We start from the raw sequence: 22,482 nt of genomic DNA, 5'->3' as shown, positions 1-22,482 counted from the left end.
TGACACAACAATGGGATTGAAGTTTGACATAGTCACACTGTGTTATTACCCACGTCGTGTCTCCGACAGAAAGAGACACACAGACACATTCCCCGAGATTGGCAGAGTTCTCAGGATTTCACCAGCTCCTTGTGCTTCACTTCAGCTGTCCGCTCCAACATGCAAGTTCAACCGCCAAAAGGCAGCTTTTGATTAAACCAAAGCCAGTTCTACAGACAATGAGAGCCGTTGCTCTGAGCTAGAATTTGAAGTGGACGAAAGAAACTGAAAATTCGAAAACCCAAACCCTTCCGTTCCTGACAGACAACAGGAATGGACGAGCACGCTGCATCCTCGCGATTTTAAATGCGAACCGACAATCCCCTAACTCGACGTCAGGTGTGTTACCAATTCCGTCACTGACCCAAACACCAGGTTTGGCTGTGACAGTTTGTCTATAGGTAATGTAAACGTCCACATCAGGGAAACAGCATTTACAAGGTGAAAAATCAGCAAACATAATCACCGTCACTGTTTCACTTGGAATTCCCCACTCTGTGAACCATTTCCTTTCACTTTACTTTCATATTTGAAGTTTTTTACATTCCAGAGCCTGAACTAATTCAGCGAGAAACCACTGATCATTTCGAGCCCGTCACCCGGAATGAGGCGAGTTGAACGATGCCTTTCTTGCTGCCAAAACATCAGCGCAGCTCAAAACGAGCTCGGGTTTGCATCAGTCTTGACTTAACTTGCTGCAGTATATCTGCTGAACAACATCAGATTATCACAGCATTGCCTTCTTCACATTGAAACCAAGGGTGATAATATGAACCGACTTGGAAACTTGGAGAGAGAAACACTGCTGACAAAGACAATTATGACGTGAAGAGCAGGCACTAGAGTTTGTACAGGTCCCAGAGGCTACTGCAGTATCATTGGACATCCCTGCATACGAGTCTGATTTTGCATTGCCAGGAACAGGCTTTCATTCCTAGTTAGGAGATATAGATTTAATTCTCTTCTTGTGAATTATCCGAATGAAAACTAAATCCTGGCTGCACCCAGAACACACACACGGATCCTGCCAGAACAATTCAGTGATCGATCAGCATCTGTCTGGAAGGACAATGGCAGCAAATACAAGCGAAAGCTATCACCGCAATTACCCCTCCAAGGTTCTCGCGTTTCTCAGTTGAAAATATTTCTCTGTTCCTTCAATGTCACGATGTCTAAACCCTTGCCTCATGGCATTATGCCTGTACCCCGCAACTGAGGACATCCAGGGTTATGCGGAGTAACTCATAATCTCAATCTCTCGAGTAATTGGTGATTGACGGTGCATCCCATCACATTGAGCAATGACTTTATCCCAGTAATACGTTTCCTAAAGCTGCAGATTCTAAGGGAACACTTGCAAGCTGTCGGGAATAAGTTGAGAAGTGGAATGGCCGAGAGGAAAATGTGAAAGGCAATGATGACTGGGAGGCATGAGACAGCAAGTGAGTGAGGAGCTGGTGTTGCAACGTTCAATGTCAGTGTCAGTATTTACTGACCACTATTCACTCTGACTCACACACCACTCCTTAACAATTCACCACAATTAGCCCATTCCTCTTAGTGTGAGTTTCCCTTTGCTGATATTAACGCGGTTAAAGGTGCCCAAGAGGATGGATGGATCCGCATTATTCTGTCAGTTTAAACAGTATAAGTTATCAGTTTACAACAAAAGTAATAAGAGATTGTCTCTTCCTGTGCATTTTCAGTGGAGAATATCCAGCTTTGAACTCTTCTGCATAACCAGAGACTGTTTTAAATTTACACCGAGTAACTGTGAAACACACAAAAAATGAGTCCGAGTTCCTGTGTTCGAATAGTCAAGTAAATGCACGCATAGCTTTGAATCGTTGAGCTTGGGCAGTCCCTCAGCCTTAGTTAGTGCAAGTTCCTGTGAAAAAACAGCCGAATATGGGATCAAATCCTGACATCTCAATGTTTATAGGTCTTTCATGAAAAACAGAGTTCCCGACTTCACCTGTGGTTCTGGTTGTGGTGGGAATTCAAATCAATGACTGGATCGAGGTTATAGTTTAAAGACAGCTCCTTCGACATCTCTGCCACGCTGCCACACAAACCCCCGCAACCACGTTTTTCATGATTAGTGTTTCAGCATCGCCTCACTTCAGGCACTTACCCACACGCACTTTCAATGGCGAACTTGGCGTAAGTTCGATAAGATTTTTGAGGATGTTGCAAGGCATGCAGTGTTTGGACTGTAGCATAAAGCTGAATAGGGTGTGAAAATTTTCCTTGGAGCTTGAGGGCTGAGGGATGGGCTTAAGAGGTTTATATCAATATGAAGGAGACGGTAGAGTAATTGGTCAATGAACATTTCTTCCCAAGACAGGCAAGTTCAAAACAAGGGAACACTGTTTTAAGGGGAAAGTGGTAAAATTTAAAAGGGAGCTGAAGTACATTGTGTTTTTCACACAGAAAGACTTGCGTGTTTGGAATGAGTTGTCAGATTTAGTGGTGGAGTCTGGTATACTCTCAACATTTCAAAGGCATATTGATCTGTATACAGACAAGAAAGTTGAAAAAGAATAAACTTGAAAATTTGGCAAATACAGCGGTTGTTTACGGGCTCAGCCCCTCTGAGATGCTGCAGTGGCAATCACCAGTTTTAATAGGCACTCATCACTTGGTCAGTGCGTTGAGCTGGTTTTCTGGAAGATGGTTAGATTAGATTCCCTACAGTATGGAAACAGGCACTTCAGCGCAACTAGTCCACACCGACCCTCCAAAGACTAACCCACCCAGACCAATTTCCCTCGAACTAATGCACCGATCATTATGGGCAAATTAGCATGTCAAATTCACCTGTTCTGCACATCTTTTGAGTGTGGGAAGAAACTCACGCAGACGCAGGGAGAATGTGCAAACTACGCACAGGAATCAAACGTGGAACACTGGTGCTGTGAGGCAGCAGTGCAAACCACTGAGCCACGGTGCCGGCCTAAAATGGGATGGAGAACGCAGCTAGCCACCCCGCAATCTCTCACATGCAAAGCGAGTACTCTCCCATTTGAGATAACTCCCACAGGCTGCTTCGGTTAAAACCAGCAACGAATCATTTTTTCTGGTATTAGGCTGCCAATGACCATTCTTCTTGACACATTCCCAACTTCTCAGTGGGAGAAAATACCTCACAAATCATGTTGCCCGCGCAACTCTCCAGCGAAACCAAAAACTGACAACTCATGAACAGAAGCAGAACTGACAAAGAGAACCTATTTTCAGACACACGGACTCATGAATGCTGTCTGTGAGGCAGAGCGAGTAGTCTGAGTCATGATCTGCTCACACAAATTGCAGCGAGGCAATTCCAAATGGTGCTTTCAACGTACTGGCGCCTTAGTGCACCAATACTTCCATGAAAGTGCTCAAGTAACATGAATCAGAACTGACTAACAATGAACCATGAAAAGTGAAGATTACCAATTACAGTCTCGATTAGATGAGGTTAACAATTGGGCTGATGTCTCCATCGGATCGAGAGGACCAATCACCAGCCTCTCTCATCAGGACAGAAATTAAGGAAATTAGGGAAAAGTAACCAAGTTTCATATCGCAATTTTCCTCATTTTCGCAACAACAACAGAAAACTGCGAGCAGATCCAATGTCGAACCTAATTTCACATTAACATTCACTTTCAGAGAAACGGTGAAAAATGCAAATTGTCTGGAATATGAAAGATTGGCGCAGCCTGTTTTTGAGTCGCATATTCTGCTGGTGGCCTTTCGAGCTGGCGCAGAACGTGATAACTATAGCAGAAGGGGAAAACATGGGCACTGACATGTTGGTTGTTTTCTGCTGTGCCACATCACAACCGGCTTAGAAGAAATGACTGCTTTTTTTTCTGTTCAACTTTAACAAAACTCATCCCTGCAATCCGTTGCCAGCTTAATCCATTAGCACACGTGGCCGCGCAGGGATGCAAACACAAGCCTTCTTAAGAAGTGAAATCTGAAATCAGAGTCTCAGGTTGCTCAGCCACGCGAGCACACAGGCCAAAACCAGAAACCCAAGAGCATGTACCTGATGATACCCTGCAGCATACTCACAGCAACTGCACCAGTTCTGCAGAATAAACGGTGGGAAGGAATTGCTCGACATGAGCGGTCGTGCTTGTTGTTCTCATCAGCAAATCTGGCTTTGAATTTGCTAGCCCATATCTGCTGCCATGCTGAAACGGAATGCAATTCCGATTAGTCGCTGTGTGAAACTTTGTTCATTTTCTCTCCTCAGGTAAAGTGATCACTGGAGATGATGAATTCTGCTCCTGCCAGAAACGCCGACTCTCCTGCTGCTCAAATGAACTGAAAAACTGGTTTAGCACTGGAATCCGAGAATGGCAGAACACGTAGCAAGATTATTCGAAACCCAGAGCCAATAAGAGTTCTAACTTTCCTTTTCTTTCTCCATAATAGTGCATTATCCAGCAGAGCCATGACCAACTGCCACCTGGCTGCAAGCTGAGTTGGAAACCTATGTGGGAATCAACGACATGTGACTCACTTATTGTCGGTAAATCAAACAGTTCTCACTTTGAGGTGTACAAAAATTAGTTTCTATACATATTCAGGGAAGGTCAAAGGCGATCTGAGATGTCAAAGAGGTGGTCGCTGTTCGTGATTGCTCTTTGTTCGAGTTGTGAAAAGGTTTCCCACTTCAGTTGCATTCACGTTTCTTGTTGATGACTGAATCCGACAGAAGGTGTTTCACCAGAGCTGCACTTGACTTGCATTCCTCTCCCTCGCTGTCATACTTTCCTGGAACTCTGAGAGAACAAGAAAACAAAATACATACTGTCATTCGGCAGCCTGTCTGTGATTTCCTCATTTTCAGTTACAAAATGGCTTAGACTTCAGGCCACACGGTAATATTAGTAACAGTATGAGAACAAGAGTCGATAGTTCATCTGTGCCTGTAAATCTTTTCATTCCTGTTGTTGACTGAATGAACTGTGTCCGTGTCTGCTGTTTCGAAACTCGAATATGTGAACTGCTCCAAACTATGATTGAGGATTTCTGGTTTTGGTTGACACACGTTGAGAAACGCCAGACAGCGTTCAAATGAAGCTTTCACAGCACATTTTCGGATGCATTTGACAGAGACTAACATCATGAATCCAGTGTTCGCTGTGACAGAAGGAAATGAATGCTCTCCTTGTTACTGATCCAGGCCACCTTCGCATGTAAAGCACATGCGGTACTGTTGTTACAGAAAGGATCAGTGTCCGGTAACTGTGTCCTTAAAGTGGACATGATTGAAAGAATAAAGAATACCATGTTGAAATATCCAGGAAATATTGGCTGTAAATGTGCAGACAATTTTCCCTGCCGCGCCAAGACAGAGGAACATATGTAACTGCACTCTTAAACAGAATGGCCAGCAGTGATATAGACATCGCCACATATGAAGGACCACTGCGAATAGAAATTTGAAAATGAAATTCAGGCAGCAGGTATTCGGAATTATATTCTTTTCACCGCTACAGTAGTATTGGGCGAGTAAATACAAAACAAGGTTTGCTGATAAGAATGTAATAAACCCCATTGATCATGATATGAAAGACTGTCGTCCGGAAAGAGGGAACAACAATGTTTCTTCTAAGCTTTTTACTGGGCCACTTTCGCACAGACTCATACTGCTACTCTCCAGAAAAGATCAGGGCCCGTGGCATGCACTCTTAGAAATGGTGACCATCAGTGCTGGAAACATCCCTGCATATTCAAAACAAGGAAGAATACATATCGAATAAAAGCGTAGATGGCAATAAATTGCACTTGTATTCCCTTTCACCATAACAGCTAGAATGTGCGGGGATATACAGAGTAAGGTTTACTGACCAGGTCAGAAAGCAATTACCTCCACATATCTTGACACACAAGCCTATCTTTCTTCCTGTACGATTTTTTTGAAGCGTCGATCCTTTCCGTAGGAGATGAAGATGATTACTGCTCCCCCGCAGGATCACAGTGTGGCCAGAGACCCGATCGAGCTGCTCAGAACAGTTCGTGTTTGCCGAGAATCACTGAAACTGAGATTGATGACACAGAGACACGGTGTAACAGCTGCCAACACATGTGGAGGGCTTTGGGACGGATTAGGACCCAAAAAGACTGGGAAAAAGACTGGATCCTAAGACTGGGGAGTAAGTGTTCAGGGAGAGGACTGGAGAATGGGGTTCAGAATGATATAAGGCAGAATCGAATGGCGGAGCAGACTAGATATTCTGAAAGCGCTAACCGTCCTCCTATGTCTTCCAATCTCTGGCCATCTGGTATCTCAGGAAATAGAAACAGAGTTATTTGTTCAGTTTGAAGTCCCGGGCAAAGTGAGAGATAGAACAAGCATGATACAATTTTAGAGACTGGGAAAATGGTTGGAGAGGAAGCAATAAAAGTGAAGCTGAATATAAAGTTTGAAGTCAGGACATATTCAATAAAAAGGAAGTTTGCAGAAAGGCAGAGGGACATGAAGATGGAAAAAGAAGTGTCACCAGTCCCGAAATCTCATTCGGTTTTCATTTTCAAGATGCGACCGGACCTGCTGAGCTTTTCCAGCAATTTCATTTGTTGATTCTGAAAAAGAAGATGGGAGTGATCCTGGACCAATCAGCTCTCCCATGTTCTGGGAATATTTGACTTACCCGCTCGATCAGATCACGTCTGTCCCACACTGAAACCTCAGACTCCTTCCCCACCTCCACCCTCGTTACTGGCACTACACTGTTCATTTCATAAACTTACATGAGCACACAACAAGAACAATTGCAAAACGTTCATGCAGAGCTCCGTTCCGTTCCATCAGCACATTCTGAATCAGTTAATTTTTGTTCAGGACCCATGAGACATTAAGCCGTCTCTGTCAGACCACTAACAAATGGCCATTCGCGTTCTGTTTCTTTGAACACTTTGGTTGGTGCACGGATGTAATGGAATCTCACGTTTTGAAATGGACATCATTCTTAGTATTTTCAGCTGCACTGATAAAGTTGTCTCTGGCGCTTCCAGGAAAGTGCAGACAGTTTTCACTCTGAAACCGACATGTGATTAAAGCAGGAGGACAGATGTGTCAGCGAAAACAACAAGAATGCTCCACTAGCGTTGGCTGACAATTCCGCATGTGGAACGAAGAGCTGGAACTCTATTAGACAGTGAAAACGACTATTATGGGGCTTGGACGCACGACTTTCTGATTAAACAACTCGCATTGCGCCGAACTGCGATATCCAGCTTTGGCATACGATGAATTAGTTTGCTATTTCATTCTGAGCACAATTCACCTGACACAGCAATTTGCAAAGATCCAGCTCATTCCTCCCAATCAAAAATAACATAATTCACATCTTTCACTTTTGTTACTTCGTCAAAACACTACAATCTATTTAACACTTGTCCCGGCATTTAAGATTCAACCTGAATATTTTCATATGAAGTGATTTCCAGTCACTCTGGCAGACAGTAAATCAGTTGAAAAATTATCTTAGGAAACCCAACCATTTCTGTTTACAGTATTGGCAATTTCCCATCTACTGACAAGACAGAGTCCTCACAATCATCATTTTCTTTGTTCTTCCTGCCTAAAACGTTTACCACTTCTTATTTTCAAGACAGCAGTTTTGTTTATCAGACGTTCAAAGAACAGGAACAACCTACCAATCTCCTGAAGCCGTTTCCAATTTAAAATGGAAGTTTTGTTCCTTTCCCACGGGAAGAGTTTCCACGAACTGTGTCCCAGGGTTTGGCAGAAAGCCCTGATTGAAGCTGCAGTGCCCGCTTTCAGTTGGCATCGGGGGATTGGAGAACGTGGTGTCGTATTCTGCTGCGTGTAAACGTCTTGCTCCCTGTGGACTCGGGGTGAATCATGGATGAGTTTTCGGACCAACACTGCCTTCCAGTCTCAGGCCATCTGCTATCTAAGGAAATAGAAACAGAGTTATTTGTTCAGTTCGATGTCCTGGGCAATGTGAAAGATGGATACAAAATTGGCGACTAGGAAAATGGTTGGAGAGGAAGTAATAAAAGAGAAGCTGACATAAAGTTGGAAGTCAGGAGACATTCAATAAAAAGGAAAAGTGTGCGAAAGCAGGTGGAGATAGACATGGAAAAGAAGTGTCACTCGTCCCGAAGTCTTAAATCGATTTATATTGCCACGATGCTACCAGACCTGCTGAGATTTTCCAGTAATTTCATTTGTTGGTTTAGAAACAGAAGATGGCAGTGATCCTGGACCAAACAGTTCTCCCGTGCTCTGGGGATATTTGACTTACTGTGTCTATGTCCCACACTGAAACCTCACGATACTGCCGCACCTCCACCCTCGTTACTGACAATATACTGTTCATTACGTGAAACACAAGAAGAACAATTGCAAAACGTTGAGGGAGAGTACCCTTCGGTTTCCATCAGAACAATCTGAATCACTGAAAATTGGTTCAGGACCCATGTGACATTGATCCGTCTCTGTCAGACCCCTAGCAAGTGGCTATTCGCTTTCCGTGCCTTTGAACACTTTGGGTGGTGCACGGTTGGTTTGGAACCTCACGTTTTGAAACGGACGTCATTCATTGTATTTTCGGCTGCACTTATAAAGTTGTCTCTGGCGCCTCCAGTAAATGGAAACAGTGTTCACTCAGAAACCGACGTGTGATCAAAAACAGGCGGACAATGAAAGCAGCAAGAACATTCCCCTGCGAAGGGTTGCAATACTGCACGTGGAACGAAGAGCCGGAATTGTATTAAGCAGTGAAAGCGCCCATTGTGAGGCTTGCACCCACCACCCTCAGATTAAGCATCTCACACTGCACCGACTGGGCTAACCTAGCACGGTGCAATGTGGATTAGTTTGCTATTACATTCCGAGCATAATTCATCAGCAATTTGTTCGGATCCAGTTCATTCCTCCTAATCACAAAAATATCATTCACACCTTTCATTTAAGTTATTCCTTCAAAGCATTACAATCTATTCAGCAGTTGTCCCTTGGATTTAAGGTTCAACCTTAATATATTCATATTTTTATCCTCACCTTTATGTCGCTGATGTGATTTCCAATCACTCTGACAGACAGTCAATCAGTCGGGAAATTACCTAAGGAAACCCAATCATTTCCGTTTACAGTGTTGAGCATTTCCCATCTGCTGACGAGACAGAGTCGTCTCAATCAACACTTTCTTTGTTCTTTCTACCTAAAACCTTTACCACTTCTTATTTACAAGTCAGGAGTTTTATTTATAACATGTTCCAAGAACTGGAGCAACATTCTAATGTCCTGAAGCCCTTTCCAATTTAAAGTGAAAGTTTTGCTCCTTTCACACAGGAAGAGCTGTTACGAAGGAAGGAGTTTCCACGAGTTGTTTCCCATGACTTGGCAGAAAGTCGCTGATTGAAGCTGTAGTCTTCGCTTTCTGTTGGCATCGGGTGCTTGGAGAAAGTGATGTCGTATTCTGCTGCGTGTAAACGTCTCACTCCCTGCGGACTTGGAGTGAATCATGGATGAGTTTTCCCAGTTACAATGTAAATACATGGTCGGGGTAAATGCTTGAGCTGAAATATTTGAGGCTTATTCCCTGGGTGGGCTCGAACCACCAACATTTCAGCCAACTGCGCTGACCATTTGAGATTTAGAAACTGGCAACGCAGATATCCAAAAGCAATGTCATCGACGGGATATGAGGATACGTCGGACAGCAGGAACTTGCTTTGTTTTCAGAGACGGTCGCTGATTTTATCACCGAGAGGGTAAGCACACTGAGGAGCTGCAAATACTCAAATTAAAAGGCATCCACACATGCGCAGTTCACTCACATACATCTCCACATAGTGGCTCACTTACGATTCTGGTATTTGAAGCCACGATTCGATAGAAACTGAAGCTTAAAACCCAGCATATTAGACTGCTCGACCACGCTACCACACAAAAGTCAACGCTCAGATTTGTTATGACTAGTGTATCAGAATCGATTCACTTCAGGCACTTAGATCTCGCAAATTTTGTAATGAAACTGGCGCAATTTAAGAAGAAAGACTAAAGAAAATGTACAGACAAGGAACAGGCCCTTCATCCATTCAAGCCTGAGCCGATCCAAATCTACTGTTTAAATCTGTCACCCTATTCCTAAGCATCTGTATCCCTCTGCTCCCCACATCCTCAACGATCTGTCCAGATGTATCTTAAATGTATCTACCGTGATTACCTCTCCCGTCTCTGCTGGGAACGCGTTCTAGACACCCACCACCCGCTGTGTCAAGTCGTTGCCGCGTGTATCGCTCTTAAACTTTTCACCTCTCACCTTGAACGCGTGACCTCTCGGTATTTAATCCTTCAACTGGAAAATAAAACTTTTCTCTATCTACCCTGTCTGTACCCTTCATTATTTTGTAAGCCACAAAAAGGTCCCCGTCAAACTCCTTGTTTCTAATGAAAACAAACCTAACCGACTCAACCTCTCTTCCTAGATTGCACCTTCCATACGAGGCAACATCCGCTTAAACCTTTTACGTGCCCTCTCCAAAGCGACCACATCCTTTTGGTAATGTGGCGACCAGAAATTTACACAGTATTCTAAGTGTGGCCAGACCAATGTATTATTCAATTTTAACATGACTTGCCAGCCATTTTATTCAATACCCCATCCAATGAAGCCAAGCATACTATATGCCTGCTTGACTACTCTATCCACCTGTGCAGCAAACTTCAGTGTATAATGGACCTGCACTCACAGATCTCTCTGTCCATCAACTTTTTTTTTCCCAAAGCTCTTCCGTTCATTGTATAACCCCATCTATAATTAGACTGACCGAAATGCGTCACCTCACAGTTGTCTGTTTTGAACTCCAGCTGCCACTTTTCCGCCCATCTTTCCAGTATATCTATATCCTCCTGTATTCTTTAACAGTCACTTATACTTTCTGCTAGTCCAGAGTTCTTCGTGTCATCTGCAAACTTTCTGATCATTCCAACAGTGCTCTCTTCCAGGTCATTTATGTGTATCACAAACAACAGTGGCCACAACACTGACCCCTGTGGAGCACTACTGGTCATCTTTCTCCATTTCCAGAAACTCCATTCAACTGCCATTCTCTCTCTCCTATTGCTCAACTAATTCTTTATCCACCTGTCTAGAACACCCTGCACACCATGTTACTTTACGTTCTGTATTTGTTTACCGGGGGGAACCTTATCTAACTCCTTACTGTAGTGCATGAATATGTCATCAACAGCCTTTCCTTCATCTATCAACTTGGGCACTTCCCCGAAAAACTCTGTGCCTCTCACTGATATGCACATTATTTTATAAATATGAATAGATCCTATCCCTCAGTACCTTCTCCAGCAACTTTCCCAACGCTGATGTTAGGCGCCTTGTTCTGTAGTTATCCATAATATCCCCACTGTCCTTCTTGTACAGGGGACAATATGAGTAACGTTCCAGTCGGCCAGAACCTCACCTGTGCTGAAGGATGCCACGAAGATATCTGTCAGGGCCCCAGCTATTTCCTCTCTCACCTCACTGAGGAACCAGGGATAGATCCCATCCGTTCCTGGGGATTTGTCCACATTAATTACCACTAGCCTGCCCAAAACAGCTTCCCTACTTATGTCAACATGATCCAGATAAATCAAATGTCTTACTCTAGACTCAAAATTCATCATGCTCCTCTCCTCAGTGAACACTGATGCAAAATAATCATTCAGAATCATACCCACTCTCTCAGGTTCGACATCCAGCCTTCCTTCATTTTCCTTTAGTGGACCAATCCTTTCTCTGGTTACCCGTTTGCTTCTTATATATGAATAATAGGCTTTGGGATTCTCCTCAATTGTGCTAGCGTGAAGTTGTTTCATGACCCATTTTAACCCTCTTCATTCCTCGTTTAAGACTTGTCCTACTCTTCTCATGTTCCTCCAGGGACCATTATGTTCTTAGCTGCCGGGGCGTTATGTATGCTTCCCTTTTCCTCTTGGCGAGTCGTACAATTGTCCTGTCATCAACAGTTCACGAATATTGCCTTTCACATCCTTTGCCTTCAACGGGACATGCCTATCCTGCACTATATTTAACCTATGTTTGAAAGCCTGCCACATATGAACTGTGGACTTTCCTACAAATAGCTGTGTCCAATCCACATTTCCGACCTACTACATTATTTTGATATAATTAGCTTTGGCCCAGTTTAGTACTCTTTCCTCAGGACCACTCTCATCTTTGTAAATGAGTATTCTAAAACTTACAGAATATTGGACACTTCCCAAAGAAATCACCCACGGCATCTGCTATCACCAGCCCTGGCTTATTCCCTAATATCAGTTCCAATATGGCCTATTCCCTCGTCGGACTATTGATATACCGCTCCAGAAAACTCACCTGGAGGCTTCTTACAAATGGTATACCATCCAGACCTCTGACGCTAAGAGTATCCTGGTCAATGTTGGGAAAACGGAAATCTTCAGTCAACACTAAATTATTGCCTCTTCGTCTTTCCATGGTCTGTTTAACTATTTTTTTCTTACACCTCACGCTCACCTCCAGCCTCAAAAATCTAACCTCACCCTTCTTATTTCACTGCTCCATCCATAGTGTCTCACGACCCAAGCCCGACATGGTGCCCTCCTTTCACACAGCCATGATATCATCCCTGACCAGCAATGCAACTCCTTCCCCTTTTTTTACCTCCCTATCCCTTCTGAAGCAAATATATCCGAGAACATTTGGTTGCCAACCATGCCCTTCCTTCAAATAAATCTCTGTGATCGCAATAACGTCATATTCCCAGGCACCAACCTATGCCCGAAGTTCATCTGTCTATACTCCATGCATTAAAGTAGATGCATTTCAGGCCACCAGTTCTTTTGCATTCATCTGCTCTCTGTCTATTCTTCCCATTTCTAATGTTATCTTCCTAAGTCTTAGCGTTTCCAGTTTCCACCTCACTGCCGACTTGTTTACTCTTGTGGTTCCCAGCCCCCTGCCACATTAGTATAAAACCTCCCCAACAGCAGTAGCAAAACCTCCCCAAAGGACATTCGTTCCCGTCTGGTTCAGATGTACATCGTCAATTTTCTTATACTCCCACATTCCCCAGAACTGGTCGCAAAATCCAACAAATCTGAAACCCGCCATGCAGCACCATTCCTCAAGTCACGTGTTCATCGTGCCTTTTTTTAATTCATTTCTACGCTGGCAGTCACATGGCACCGGCAGTAATCCCGAGATTACTACCTTTGAGGTCCTCCTCTTTAATTTCTCTCCTAGCTCCCTGAATTCTCCCTGCAGGTCCTCATCTCGTTTTTTTTCGTTAGTGCCTGTGTGCACCAAGACAACTGGCTGTTTACAATCCCCTTTTCGAATGCTCTTCAGCCGATGGGCGACATCCCTCGCCTGAGCACCTGGGAGGCAACATAACTCTCCAGAATTGCTGATGCTCCACAGTGAGTCCACCCGCAGTTCCAGAGTGACCACGCGGTCAAACAAGTGCTGCAGCTGAACACACTTCTTGCAAGTGTAAGTTTAGCAAACCTTTACAAGGATTTGCAAGGTTTGCACTGCTTGGACATGAGAACGAAACTGAATAAGCTTCGTCAGATTCCCAGGAGCTTCAGTGCTTAGATATGGCCTCACAGAAGCTTATAAAATCATGAGGAAAACAGACAAAGTAAATAGTCAGGGAGCACTTTTTCACAAGACACGCGAGTTCAAATCTACATAGCAAACGTTTAATGCGAGAGAGGAAACATTTAAAAAAGGGATGTGAGGGACACATGTTTTTCACACAGAACTTTTGTTTGTGTGAATTGAATTGCCCCATTTAGTGGCAGAGTCTGGTGCACTCACAACATTTCTAAGGTATCTGAATAGGTTTATAGACAGGAAGACCTCGGAGAGATAAGGCAAAAATATTGGCAGATATGTATGGATTAATTTCGGTTATCTATTCAGCAAAGGCAAGTTGGATGGCGGGAGTTGTTTCCATGCTCGACAACTCTGAGATGCTCCAGCCACCGGCACCGGTTTGAATACACCATTTGCAAAAAAACGCATGATGTTTGTTACTCAGTCAGCCAGTTTGGCTATTTTGTTTGGAGGGTGGATGGGCCCAACCGATCCAGACATGAAGGTTTTCCGGATATTTGCTTCCAATTACCATTTTTCTTGACACTTTCCCAAGTTCGCCATCAAAGATTTTGGCTGAAGAAAAATACCTCCCATATCGCATTACCCACTTTGCTCTCCAGCGAATCCAAAAACTGACAGCTCTTAACGTGGAACAGAATTAAAACTGAAAAGGCAGTACCATGATCAGACACACTGAGGCTTAAGTGCTGTCTGTGAGGCACTGTGAGTCATCTCTGACATGAACCGCTCGCACAAGTAACAGCGAAGCAATTACAAACCTACTGGAGATTTAGTGTATTGCCAAGTCCCAGAAAGTGCTCAAGTATCATATAAAAAAAGAACAACAACGAACCATTAAAAGTGAACATTTCCAATTATATCCGTGATTAAATTAGGCCATCAATGCGCCAGTGCCCCCATATGATCGCGAAAGCCAATCACCTTTCTCCCTCACCAGGACAGTAACGAAGAAAATGAAAGTGTAGCAACGTTTCACATCGCAATTGCCCACCTTTTCGGCACAGCATCAAAAAACGGAGAACAGATTCAATGCTGGATCTTCTTTCGAAATAACGGTGAAGTAACTTTGTCTATTCATTTTCAGAGTAAACGGGGAACAACACAAGTTGTCTGGAATATGAATAACCAACATAGACTACTTGGGTCCCAGATTCTACTGATGCACAGACTTTCATATGAAAAGGTACCTTGGGTGATTGCCCTACACCCAGAAATCTTCTGGCTCCCTTTTGTTTGCCCTGTCACATTAAGCTTGTGCTGTTCTAATCGAATTTGTAGTTCTTGCCATTTGTCCGTATTGCTACTAGGGATAGCTGGTCGTGGCAACTCGTGACTGCCACACAAATACTTTGCCAAAATTGGATATACCCGCAACGTGATTCGCAGTGCACGAACTTCGCAACGAGGATATGCCATGCGGCAAGTTAAAAAGCACGCTTCCATTTATTAAAGTAAGTTCCTGGGAACTGACAACCAGATTCCTCCTTACACTCGGAATTATGACAACACATAAACCAACAGCCTCTCTCAGAGACAAGTGACCAATGCCCATCTTGTGCCGGACAAACATAGTTGACAAGATTGCACGCAGGGACTGCACAGAAAACTATAGAGGAGAAGCAGGCAGACGACCATCAGCTGCATTCATGCAGTTCTGTTACCCTGTCAACCCCATGCACAACTGTTCCTTGCAGGTACACACAGGGCACTGAGTGTCTCTGACTCAGGGACTTGGAACTCGGATTATATGACCGTCTGCAGCACTGGTTACTTCCTTGTGTGAGGTAACTCCCGATGGAACATATGTAAAACATGATAGCTCATTGAGAAATACATCCATAATAGCACCCAAGAGACGTATTTCTGTTGTGCTTCAGGTCCAAGAACACACAGATCAATCGCTCCCTTGATTACCTCTGCTGGTCATGTTTGCAAAGAGATCTAACAAATTGTCAAGTTTGATTTTCCATTCAATCAACAATTTTGACTCAATTTGGCTGCAAATATCTTTTCCTAACTTTGTGCTTTTCGTCTTTTACATTGGTGTCTCGCACCTTACAATTGACAGCAGAGTTAGGAGAGAAGATGGAAGCATTTAGCCCATCAAGTCAGCGACAGCTTTCAATGAGATCATGGCTGATTTGGTTAATGATCAACTCTACTTTTTAGTCAGTAATCATGGCCGAGTGGTTCAGGTGATAGGTTAAAAATCCATTCAGGTTTCCCCGCGTAGGTCCGAATCCAGCTGACTCCGCTTTGAATGACTTGCTGCTGGGCGAATTTTCTCTCAAAGTTCAAAAAACCTATTTTGCAAACCAGGCCGGTAATTTAATTAGACTTTGGAACTCCAGTTCTTCATCAGAAATGTTCCATATTTAAAACATTATCTCTGTTTCTCTTTCCAGCTACACTGCTCGACACATCGGGATTCTGCAGTTGTTTTTGAACGTCCTGAGCAGAAGTGCTGCTTTTCATTAGATTCCTTTAATCCCTGTCCTCTGTTCTCTGACTCCGGTCAGCGGCAACACTTCCTCCTGCTCGTCAAAGTGCTCATTCCCCAACGCTCCCTCTCCCATCATTACAAACAACCGTAGGAAATTGCCACTTAACGGTCTTTGATCCAAAGTGAAACTCACCAGCCTCGGGAATCTCTCCACCAAACGGGACATCTCATCACTGGACATGGCGCAGACCAGAGGTTAATGAAGCTTTATTGTGAAAATATTGTCAATTGGCAGTTGGAAAAATGTTAAGGAGCCAAACCAATCCAGGCACCAGCTTTGGGAATCTTGAGAAACTCTTTGGGACGTGGAATCAGAGGAGAATGCAGAAGGGTGAACTGTCGGACCGAGCAGAGGTCAGAATATTGACTCTGATGTTGTCGGGACAGGAACTGGTCTGAGACATTGAAAAAATTCTCACCCCTGTACATGGGGAATAGAAACTTCATCTGGACTCTGCGACAATGAAAATCTCTGGAACACACAAGGCACTGAGAGGCAAAAAAGGAGATTATCCCTGATGGAGATGATCTGGTTCCCAGTGACATGGGTGTGTCTGTCATGGGGGTATCAGACTGTTAAAATGTCTCCATAATGAATGGTTCAGTCTTTCATTTGGAAAAGTAAAACTGATAGAGGACAGTAGTCGTTCAGGGAATGGCACATTGAATTTGGAATTCAGTCACGGACTGCTTTAGAGGATCGTCGAATTTGTTAGGTTGGAAGTTTCAGTGCATTCGACTGTTAACTCAAACGTCCTTGTGGAACATAGTAAAGAATCTTTCCGTTGAATTAGCAGGATCTAGTATTGACTGATGGGGCCACAGCAGGCGGCAGGACGTGGTAACACGAAATAAAAATGCGCTGAGCTCAAATACCAGAAGCATGCTTTTTCGGTATGGTGGATCAACAATACAGCATTTTTAAAAAGTTTAAGCAACGATCCTTCAATGTACAGGACATGCAACGCCAGGATCTGGCACCATACTAGTCTCGTTATTACCAGGCGATTTAACTAATTCATCAACGGTGTCAGCGCAGAAGATGCTGTTCACATCCATATGTGTATTTAATTAGCTGTTCAATCACAGTAACTTGGACATTTGTTACTTTATTAAAGTTGCTCCATAAGAATTTAAACTAACCTCCCCACATAAATAAAGTGACTACAAGAAAACTGCCATCAGTCATGGGATTTCTGACTCCAATCGCTTCTCTAATACGGAGAAGTCTCACGTCAAGTGTGTGATGGAATACTCCCCGATTGACTGAACAAATATATCGACAACATACCCCAAGTTGTTGGAAAGCGCCATGATGAAACATTCGTACAAAAGGACAATGCTTCGAATATTGAATAACTGAAATGAAAGCAGAAAGTGCTGGAGAAGTTCAGCAACTCTAACAGCATACTTGGAGAGAAATACAGTTAACTTTTTGAGGCCAAAATGACTCTTCTTCAGAACAGCACTGAAGAGAGGACATGTAGGACAAGAAACATTACTTCTCTGACACTTTTCACAGTTGCTACCAGGTCGGCTGAGTTTCTTCAGAACGTTCCATTCCATGGCAATTGAGTCAGTTCGATTGGCACTTTATGTATAATTTCAATCCATTCACCACTGTCGCAGCTTTTTGATTCATCAACAATTTCCATTTGACAGCACACTCCAACTCTTGTACGACTATCGTCCTAAAGACAAAGGAAGTTAACGAATGGGAAAATCATTATCTGTATGTTCCCTTCCAAGCTACTAAACATCACAATTGGATAGGTATTCCTTCAATCAGTCCTTCACTGTCCCAGTGGATCAGACGGTTGCTCTCCTCCCCCACTTCAAAATATCCAAATCGATTAATGAACTGTTCAAATAAACTTTGTCAAACTCAATTGTCAGAAGGCCAACACTTACTGGGAGGTGAGAAAACCTTCACAAAAATGTAACGCTTAAGCTACAGAGTTAAGAGGAGCAGTTTGGAAATATGTATCCCTGTGTTCTTACAGCAGATTCATGTAATCAGACATTTGAGATAGGCTGAGTCAGCAACTTGCCATGAATAGAAATGTTGAATTTGGTGATGCATTTTCACTGGAGGTATTTTCCAGCCATGTTTCTGTTTCAATGAAATTTGCATAGTCGTCAATTCGAATTGCGATGAACACTTGCCAGTTAACTTTGACACAGATAATCAGCGTGAATCCACCATTCACCATTTTACTAGCAAGCTGCTGAGTTGTACCATGCCTTACGCTGTTAAAGTACTGACGTTATGAAATAGAATCATACCATCCCTACAGTGTGGAAACAGGTCATTTTACAACAAGTTCACATGCAACCTCTAAGGAGTATTCCACCCACAGCAATTTCCCTTCCCTACTACTTTGCACTGCTCCTGACCAACACATTCTGGAGAACGAGGTACAATTTAGCATATCCAATTTATCTAACCTGCATATCTTTGGACTGTAGTAGGAAACTGGAGCAACCCGAAGAAACCCATGCAGTCACAGGTAGAATATGCGAACTCTAAACGGTCGCCTGAGGCTGGAATCGAATCCAGGTCCTTCGTGCTGTAAGGCAGCAGTGCTAACCAACGTATCACAAAAGCTAACTTCAAACCTTAGTGGAGCCATTCTTCCGAATAAGCCTGTTTACAAAGACATACACGTCTCCATAGCCATTTTGCAGCAAAGAGTAGACATAAGTAGACTAGACATACTCCAGCACGTGGCTGAAGGTGATCAGTTAAAGGATAGATGTTTTATCATTATTTATGAGCAGCTGAGTAAGCTGCGCTACTGAAAGGCTGCAGCAGGAAGTCCTCAATCAAATATGTTCTTCTTACCATTCGTCCTGCGAAGACTGCGGTATTTATATTCATTATATATTTTCGGTTACACCATTCTCCTGTTAGATGGCATCCCCTGAGATTTTATTCAATGACTTTGCCTGTTGGAAGTTTGTAAAGTCTCTCAGATACTGCCAAAACCTCTTCAAGAGGCTTCCCCTCCCAGAATCAGCTCTTGCCTTCGAACTTCCCCTCATTGTCAGTCCTACTCCATAGAAACTAACTGGAGACAAATACATGTTTGATGTCACCGAACAGGCCATCACCGCGCTTCACTCTCTCCCAGGGAGCAGCACGGCTCAGCGTTGGTGATCGATGCCTTGCAAATCCACTTGGGATGATGGGAAGAGTGGTTGTCATCTACCTATCCACGATCAAAATGAACCTGAATCTGAGAAGTTACCATTCCAATCAGTTTGAAGTACATGCATTAAATGTAGATAAATGAGACTAATTCGACTGTTTATGATATAGATTAAGAAACACAAGATTTGATCTTAATGGTAAAAAGCTGTGTTTTCCGAAGCGTGAACACTGAATGCACAACTTTAAATTGCATAAGTGCAGACTTCGAGGTGTAGCTCCTGTGTGAGAATTGGAATATCGTTTGTAGACATGCAAAACGACACCTGGAAACATTATTTATCTTTCGGACTGTCTGGAAAATCGCACGAAGGCAATAATTTTCGTAAAATCCCAATTGTGTGGAAGTAGGCCGTTCGGTCTATCAAGCCCACACCAAAGCAGTGAAGATTATCCCAACAAAAACCACTTCCTAATCGATCCCCTTCCAGTTTCTCACAGCGAAATAACCTGAAGTTCACATACCTGGACAAGTTGGGTATTTTTCCATTTGGCAATCCACCGAAACTACACAGCTTTCATAATGTGGGAGGAAAACTCACGCACACATGGGAGGAGTACAAGCACCATACAGACAGTCGCCACAGGCTGGAATTGAAATGGGTCCCTGGCACCGTGTGCCAGAGGTGCGAAGCATGTTTATTCTTCCGTCAGCTCACTGGGTTCAAGATAAATGACATTTAAACAACTCAGGCAAAGCTTTGAAGCATATATCGTCCCTTGAAGCATGTTGTTCTTTGAATTTGAACCACATTCCAAAGTACATACATTGCAAAAGAACCGCTTGAACCTTAAGATTTCATCATGAACAACAACAAGTTCAGAATTACATGTGGCAACAGGAGTAAATGAGCTTGAACATAGTGTGGAGGGGAAAGTGCGTGTGGTGGTGTTTCCGTGTACCTATAGAGGTTGCGGTTTTGGACTGCGATGGACCAATTCAGAAATCACACCAGGTTATAGATGCACATGTTTATTTGAAATAACAAGATTTCGGACCAGAGCCCTTTCGTTAGGTGAAGTGGGAGGAAATAACACAGAACACTGAATTTAAAGGAAGAGAGATCAAAATATCAGGCATATTGTGGGAGCGGAGTGTCAAAGACTTAGTCTCTGCAAGTGAACAAGAGTGTCAGACAGTGTGAGTACTGTGTCAATAACTGAGTGCCAACAGAATGGTTGACCTATGATCCAACAAAGTGAGGCAGAGAGGTAATTACAAACCGTTAAAATAATGTCGTATTGGAGACAAATCAAGGCACTGGAATGACATGGAGCAGAAACAGAAGCAACTGGAAAACCGCTCCACAACAAAAACACCAGAGGAAGGGTCACCAGCTCCGAAACATTAACTCTCATGTTCCTCCACAGATGTCCCCAGACCAGCGAAACACCTGCCCCCTTCGCCACGATGCCCCAGTCCCGTTCCCCCAGCCCGCCCAGTAACCCTTGCCCTTGCTCTTGGTTTACAGCATTCCCAGTTCTTCTGATTTTTCTTTGGCTAGAGTCGCATGCCGCGAGTCTGACCCAAATTATCAGTTAGCCAATATTGAACAAAGTGATTAAGGGAGAGAGACAATAACAACTTGTCACGGTGATTGTGTGAAAACAGAACAATAAGGAAGATTTCACAGATACAGAACAGTGTGGTGGGTTACATATGGTGTGACATTAAACGAATATCATGGTTGATGCCATCACCACAACGAAGGCAGTTGGCTATCCAATTCTGTTTGGCGATTGTGCGTTGTTGTGTATCTCGAAAGCCGCCTTGGCCGACATTTAGTCGAAGATTGAAAACCAAATGTCCTTGATTGCTGAACTCTTTCCCGACTGGGTGTGAATGACCCTGTCTGGCAATTGTTATGCCGTTACCTTTCATCCATTGGCACACCATCTGCATGGTCTCGCCAAGATACCATTACTGGGTATCTTGTGGTATCTTGTGGTATCATTGCCTGCTGCATATGTGACAAACAACATTGCCTGAGTCACATGAGTACCTGTCGTGTACGTGGTGGGTGGTGTACTAATGAGTGATGGTAGTGTCCATGTTTTGCAAAGGTTGCGAAGGCATGGTGCTGTGGTGTTGTGGTTAATGCTATGTGAAGGCTGAGTAGTTTACTGTAACCGGTCGTATGTTATAATTTTGCTGGGTGTTTGAAGGTGAGAATTGAAGCCATGGGGATGTTCTTAGTGAGATGCTCATCATCATCGGTGACATGCTGAATCCTGTGAAGAACGTGCTGAACTCCAGGAAAGTACTGACGATGTCGCATACTCTGTCTGTCTTCTGACGAGTTCGCAGCATATTTTCACTGTGGTACACCGGAATTGGTGGTCAATCAGTTCAACATGTACCCCATCATCATGAGGATATCCTTCAAAATCTTTAGGTGTCTGTCGCATTATTCCTCATCTGAGCGGTTCCTGTGCAGGTGAAGCGCTTGTCCTTACGTTATGGCTTCTTTAATATATTTAGGGTGGAAGCTGGAGAAGTGCAGTATCGTGTAGTTATCCTTGGGCTTGCGGTGGAGTGAGATGCTGAGGTGTTATTTCTTAATTTTGGTTTGTGGTGGTTTTGGTTGTATCATCCTTATAAATGGAATAGGCATTCAGTTAAAACCACGAACAGAAATACCAGGAGAATCTCAGTAGATCTTACAGCGTCTATTCAGAGAGAATCAGAGACAAATATTTCAAAACTTCATCAGAACTCGGTAATCTCCCACAGGCACTGCCAAACTGGTTAGTTTCGACAGCAGTTTCTGTCTTTGCTTCAGATTCCCAGAATCCACAGTTCTTTACACTAGCTATTAAAGCAATGCAGAAACTTTTTTTATCGTTCGTCATTCCAATGGTTTCTGTTTGGAAAACATTTTCCTGACCCCATTAGAAACACGAAACGATGCTGCACAGAAAACAGATGCATTATGAACATCAATCGCTGTCGCCCTGGGGCTATTGAACTAGTAACATTTCAGTTAACAGTCGAATGAGCTGATACTTCCAACCTAACACCTTGGACGATCCTCGAAAGCAGTCTGTGATGAGCTCCCAATTCAGGCTGTCATTCCCAGAAC

This window comes from Chiloscyllium plagiosum, unplaced genomic scaffold (genome assembly GCF_037043375.1).
Source record: "Chiloscyllium plagiosum isolate Xiang-an unplaced genomic scaffold, Cpla_swu_hap1 HiC_scaffold_14, whole genome shotgun sequence".
Taxonomy (NCBI): Eukaryota; Metazoa; Chordata; class Chondrichthyes; order Orectolobiformes; family Hemiscylliidae; genus Chiloscyllium; species Chiloscyllium plagiosum.
The sequence above is the reverse complement of the archived record's forward strand: the minus strand, read 5'-3'. Positions refer to the sequence as shown.